Below are 7,363 nucleotides of genomic sequence, written 5' to 3'. Positions count from 1 at the left end.
TATCAATGGCCATTGTAATTGGAGTAGGATGGTATCTCATTGTGGTTTTAGTTTGCATTTCTCTGATGATTAGTGAAGTTTAACATATTTTCATACTTTTTTGCCATTTGTATATCTTTTTAAAAAAATAACTATTGATTTCATTTGTCCACTTCAATGGAGTTGTTTTTTTGTTTTTCTTGCAAAGTTGTTGAGTTTCTTAGATTATGAATATTAATCCTTCATCAGAAATGTAGTTTGTAGGTAATACATTATTTTCTTTCAATTAAGTTGTTAAAGTTTCAACAAATAAACAGAGGGAATATTTCTGAGGATTAAAAAAAAGAAACATAGTTTGTAAAAACAGTCTCTCATTCTGTAGATTGTATATTTACTCTCTTGATCATTTCTTTTCCTGTACAGAAGATTTTAGTTCAATTAAATTCCATTTATCTTTTTTTTTCCTTTGATTTTTGTTGCACTTCCTTTGGGAATAGTAAAACATTTTAAATGAAAAACAATATAAAAATAAGATTAACATCTACTTATAAATATACCACCAGAATATACTGTCATGCACCATATAACAATGTTTCAGTCAACAGTGAACCACATATTCATGTTATAAGATTATAATAAAAATAATACTTTTACCATTCTATGTTTAGATATGTTTAGATACACAAACCCTTGCCAATGTACTACAGTAGGCTAAAATATTCAACATATAACATATACTTATTTGCAACCTAGTTGTGTAGTAGACTATCCATATAGGTTTGTACAAATGCATGATGATTTCGGAACAATTAAATTACCTAATGATGCATTTCTCATATGTATCTTTGTTGTTAACCAATGAATGACTCTGCATTTCCTTTCAGACATTTTGCTATAAAGAGTACAGTTTGGCACAAGACAATTGCCACTATCACAGAGATAGCATTTTTAAAGTCTCTTCCCCAAATGATGGATTATGCCAGTTTTATGATGGGACAATTGCATATTGTTAGTTCCGTTTAATGAGGTGGGGAAAGATTTTTTAAAAGCACCTCTTTCATGTTTACATGGATGGAGCTGGAACATATTCTTCTTAGTAAAGTGTCTCAAGAATGGAAGAAAAAGTACCCAATGTACTCACCCCTACTATGAAACTAATTTAGAACCTTCACAGGAAAGCTATAACCCAGTTGCAACCTGAGAATAGGGGGAAGGGGGAAAGGGTGGGGAGGGAGAGGGGAGGTGTGCAGAGGGAGGGGGATTGATGGGATTATACCTGCGGTGCATCTTACAAGGGTATATGTGAAACTTAGTAAATGTGGAATGTAAATGTCTTGGCAAAATAACTAAGAAAATCCCAGGAAAGCTATGTTAACTAGTGTGATGAAAATGTGTCAAACGGTCTATGAACTAAGTGTATGGTGCCCCAAGATCATATTAATATACACAGCTATGATTTAATAAAAAAAATAAATAAATAAAAGCACCTGTCAATTATCATGGTGTAAATTTTTGCCACCATGGGCTATTTCAGGCTGCCATCATGAGATCACAGGAATCAAAGTTGAGATGAAATAAACATAATTACTATTATGAGCATTTACTAGTGCGCTCCATCACACTCTGATTCTACAACTGGGCTATAGTTTTCACTGACCTGATTTTCTGCTTTTGTATTATTCACATTATTTTATACTATGTTTTAATGTCTGCAAAGATATTTAGACTTAATCTCTTTCTTTTTTCAAAATTACCTTTTGTCCTATGATGTTTTCTAGAAAATTTAAGATTATATTTACCAAACATCTATTAACACTATATTTAATGTGTTAATAAACTTTAAGAAAATGACATATGTAATCTAAAACTTCCATCAAGGAAAAGAGAATGTTTCTATAATTTACAAGTTTTAGTTTATATTTTGAAGAACTTTTTTCTTTTTTTTTATTAAGTCATATACACATAGATCATGAATACATTTATGCTTACGTGGGGTACAATGTGTTGATATTTTATACAATTTGACATGCTTACATCAAAGTAATTAATATAGACTTTTGCCTCACTTACTTGATTATTGTGTTAAGACATTTATGTTCTACACTTGATAAATTTGACTTGTATTTTTCATTTTTTCTCTCATATTCATCATTGTATTATTATAAGTTATATTTAGGTTTTCAAGAGTATATTATCAATCTTATCACTATGTTATCAATCATTATCAATAATATTTTTCATTATTCAATTATACTATTGTGAAATAATTAAAGTCTTTTACTGGGGGGAGGTTAGGGGGGAGGGAGGATAATGGGTGGGGCCACACCTACGGTGCATCCTAGAATGGGTACAGGAGAAACTTACTAAATGCAGAATACAAATGTCTACAAACAGTAACTAAGAAAATGCCATGAAGGCTACGTTGAACTGTTTGATGAGAATATTTCAGATTGTATATGAAACCCGCACATTGTACCCCTTGATTGCACTAATGTACACAGCTATGATTTAACAGTAAAAAAATAAAGTCTTTTACTTACTAAATAATTACTTTTCTATTACTTTAGTATAGTACTTTATTTTTGTGTTACTGAACTTAAATTGTTTCTGACATGTTTTGAGGCTTTCTAGACAGAGAGGATTGTATAGTGGTTAAGAATCTAAGATCTATAGTGGCACAGAATATGTTAGAACCTGTTTAGATAATGTTCTGACTATTTAACCTTGCACTTTTTTTTTTTCAGGCCTTGCTTCATCAATTTGGAATAATAATGAGAATTATATAAAATGATTATTCAGAGAGGTTAACTGGTTATTAAGATACTTAGGTCAGTAGTACATAATATAAAGTATTACTATCTTCTATATTTTGTGGCTTATTTTTTTCATTATCTTGTTACTTGAATAATTCTGAGGTTGTAACAATTCTATATAAATGAAATGGTCATTATATGTTCTCCAATCAACTTTTTATCCCAGAGATAGTTTTCACTAATCTTTTTTTTTCCCCCCCTTGGGCTTATTTCACTCATATGTTTTGGGTTCTGAAAAAAAAGAAAAAAGTAAGTCAGATAAGACTCTACACTGATTTTATTTATGTATAATGGTGTATAAGTATATTTTTAAATATTTTATACTTAGCTCTATGTCTCTTTCTCTCACTACCTCATTTACTGTATTTCATATTTTACTGCTATTGATTGCATTTACTAGAGGTTACCTCAATGTAGGAGGAGCTAGGGTTTGAATTTATACAGATCCTGTTAATTTAAGTTACTCAAGTGATTAATACATGTCTCTGATTTCAGGCTTTTCCTTATGTTCCATTTAGTTATAGTTTTAAATTCTTGACTTACAAAGTTCAACTACTTTCTATTTTATTAAAATATTTATGATCTTAATTTTAATATAGTTTAATAGCACATCATTTGTTTTGATGTGTGATGTTTATATGTCCTTTGTTTTTTTTATACACCTCTGATTGCACATTTGATCATTTCATGGTTCATTAGTCTATTAGGAGAATGGCTTTCATTCAATCAGGTTTGTTGTTAGTGTGCTATAAATTTTAATAATTAATTTTCATTTGTAAGGCATTTCTATTCAGGAGTGAAATCTGTTCAATTTATGACTTTTTTTCTGTTCTAGAAGCATTTTATTGTTGCTTCAAGTTTAAAAACTTTTCACCAATGATAGAAAATCAACACTTGGAGATCATCTCCTACATAGCCCTGCTCAGCTTCTGAATTTTGGTTTTTGCAGACATGTCCACATATTTTGCTCCAATACAAACAATCATTCCACTCATGATTGCTGGATCAGTCTTAACCTCCAATTTCAATATTTGGCCTTGGCTTAGAAAGCTTTTCAGGAGTGTTTTTAATTCAGCAAGAGTAGCTTCATCTAGAGGAGATGAAGTGGTCACTGTATCAGACAACCTCCCATTGTGAACACTCCTCTTGGTGGAAAAGGCAGAAATCACTCCTTGAGTATCTCTTAAGTGACCGTTTTCAGCAAGCAAATTCATCAGGCTGGATGAGAGGGAAGAAAACTGCTCTTTTGCCATGATGTCATTTAGAGTTTTCACTTTAATGGAAATTTCACGTAGGGATCAAAATAGAAGTAGCCATTTTAGGTTCCTTCAGGAGTTGTGATACTCTCAACAACTCCTTTTCTACTTGTTCCAGCTTATTCTGTTTTGATGCAGCAGAATAAAGCGCAGTGGCATAGTGACCTTCAGCACCGTATATCTGAACAGGTGGCCTCACAAGCTTTGCACGTGGCCTGGCCACAAAAGTACTGAAGCATCGCACCTGCCAGGAGATCCTGGACACCGCTGGGGTGGCCATTTCTCTCCCTATTTATGACTTTTAATCTTCTTTAATTTAAATGTTTCTTTTGAATTTAAATAGATAATACTTATTACAGCTTAATAGTCAAAAGTATAAAAATGTGATAATATGAAATCCTGCTCTTAATTACCAGATCATCTCTACAGGTAAATAATACTAGGTTTTGTATATACTTCCACATATATTTTATACATTTTGTATACAAATATACACAAGTGTAATGTGTATATATTTTTCTTCTTGTCATACAGAAACATATTCTTCTTCTTCATATTAATTATCTATATTTCACTTAAAATTCATCTTGGAAGATATTATATATTGATAGAAAATTTTCACATAGATATTTATTCATGGCCTAATTGGCAACATAGGCATGTATCACAATACAGCCAGTCACTTTTGACTGAACAACATATCATTCGCAATCTTTTGAAATTATTAACATTAGATTAATTAACTACATAACTATATCATTTCCCATATATATTAGTTAAACTGTAGGATATATTGGAAATAAAATTTCTAACCAAAGAATATCTATGAGTTATAATGTTAATGGATAGTCTCAATTGCCCTTCATACTTAACTATATCAATTTGCATACCTATAAGTATAACATGATAGTTTTAATTTTTCCAATCATTTTCCAGTTGAAATGATTAGTCCTTTGTCTTTGGCCAGCTGGTAGTTGAAAAATTATATATTAGTGAAATTTTGTCTTACTTGTCCTTATATCTTTTTATAAACTATCTTTTCCCTATTTCTCTATTGTATGTTTAGTCCTTTTTACATTGATTTATAGATATTCTTTATTTTAAAAAAATACCTATATTTTTGATTCATAAGTTGGACATCTATACTATCTAAAGAAATTTCTAAGATTTTTTTACATGTTAAATTTAAGTATTGGTTCAATTTAAAATTTATTGATTTGAAACAACTGAATAATGAACTGAACTTTATATTGCAATATGATTCTCAAGTCTCAGTGCAATTTACTCAATAATTCAAATTTTCCCACAAATTAGTTTGTCATATATATTTTAAATTTTAATTTGTGTTTTATCTTTATAAGCTTTTATTGTATTTCATTGCTTGTTCCTTTATTTTATTCATTAATAGATACCAGAATATTAATTGTAAATTATTTTATTATCCAATAGTATGAGTTTTTCCTGGTTTATTTTATTTTAATTATTTTTTATTTTATTTTATTTTTTTAATTATTAAATCATAGCTGTGTACATTAATGCAATCATGGGGCACCATACACTGGTTTTATAGACCTTTTGACACATTTTCATCACACTGGTTAACACAGCCTTCCTGGCATTTTCTTAGTTATTGTGTAAAGACATGTACATTCTACATTTACTAAGTTTCACATATACCCTTGTGAGATGTACCACAGGTGTAATCCCACCAATAATCCTCCCTCCGCCCACATCTCCACTCCCTCTACTCCCTCACCCCGTTCCCCACATTCTTAGGTTATAACTGGGTTATAGCTTTCATGTGAAAGCCATAATTAGTTTCAAAGTAGGGCTGAGTACATTGGATACTTTTTCTTCCATTCTTGAGATACTTTACTAAGAAGAATATGTTCCAGCTCCATCCATGTAAACATGAAAGAGGTGAAGTCTCCATCTTTCTTTAAGGCTCCATAATATTCCATGGTGTACATATACCACAGTTTATTAATTCATTCGTGGATTGATGGACACTGGGACTTTTTCCATGACTTAGCAATTATGAATTAGGCTGCAATAAACATTCTGGTACAAATATCTTTGTTATGAGATGATTTTTGGTCTTCTGGGTAAATGCCTAGTAGAGGAATTATAAGATTGAATGGCAGATTTATTTTTAGATCTCTAAGTGTTCTCCAAACATCTTTCCAAAAGGAATGTATTAGTTTCCATTTCCATCAGCAAAAGTGTTCCCTTTTCTCCACATCCACGCCAACATCTCTGGTCTTGGGATTTTGTGATATGGGCTAATCTTACTGGAGTTAGATGATATCTCAAAGTAGTTTTGATTTGCATTTCTCTGATGATTAAGGATGATGAGCATTTTTCACATGTCTGTAGGCCATGCACCTGTCTTCTTCAGAGAACTTTCTCTTCAAGTCCCTTACCCAGCCTGCAATGGGATCACTTGTTCTTTTCTTGCTTATACGTTTGAGTTCTCTGTGGATTCTAGTTATTAAACCTTTGTCGGAGACATAACCTGCAAATATCTTCTCCCATTCTGAGGGCTGGCTGCTTGCTTTTCTTACTGTGTTTTTGGCTGTGCAGAAGCTTTTTGGTTTGATCAGGTCCCAGTAATGTATTTTTGAAGCTGCTTCAATTGCCCGGGGGGTCCTCCTCATAAAATACTTGCCCAGACCGATTTCTTCAAGGGTTTTCCCTGCACTCTCTTCTAGTATTTTTATAGTTTCATGTCTTAAATTCATAATTTAAGTGAGAGTCTATCTTAGTTAATGTGAAAGATGTGGGTCCAGTTTCAGTCTTCTACAGGTTGCCATCTAGTTCACCCAGCACCATTTGTTAAATAGGGAATCTTTTCCCCACTGAATGTTTTTAATTGGCTTGTCCAAGATCAAATAAGGTAAGTAGCTGGATTCATCTCTTGGTTCTCTATTATGTTCCAGACATCTACTTCTCTGTTTTTGTGCCAGTACCATGGTGTTTTGATTACTATCGATTTATAGTATAGTCTGAGGTCTGGTAGCTTGATTCCTCCTGCTTTGTTTTTTTTCTGAGTAATGTCTTGGCTATTCAAGGTTTTTTCTGATTCCATATAAAATGAAGTATTATTTTTTCAAGATCTTTAAAGTATGACAGTGGAGCTTTAATAGGGATTGCATTAAAATTGTATATTGCTTTGGGTAGTATGGACATTTTAACAATGTTGATTCTTCCCAGCAATGAGCATGGTATGTTTTTCCATTTGTTAACATTTTCAGCTATTTCTTTTCTTAGAGCTTCATAGTTCTCTTTATAGAGAACTTTCACGTCCTTTGTTAG

The 7,363-nt window shown here is 31.7% G+C and overlaps 1 pseudogene; it reads right to left on the bottom strand.

Annotated features, from left to right (window-relative positions):
• Window positions 1-3,700: 3,700 nt before the first annotated feature.
• Window positions 3,701-4,328, bottom strand: LOC128586717 (ATP synthase subunit O, mitochondrial-like; annotated as a pseudogene).
• Window positions 4,329-7,363: the final 3,035 nt, after the last annotated feature.

This window comes from Nycticebus coucang, chromosome 5 (genome assembly GCF_027406575.1).
Source record: "Nycticebus coucang isolate mNycCou1 chromosome 5, mNycCou1.pri, whole genome shotgun sequence".
Lineage (NCBI taxonomy): Eukaryota > Metazoa > Chordata > Mammalia > Primates > Lorisidae > Nycticebus > Nycticebus coucang.
Note: the sequence above shows the minus strand (reverse complement) of the source record. Positions and strands in the feature narration are given on the sequence as shown.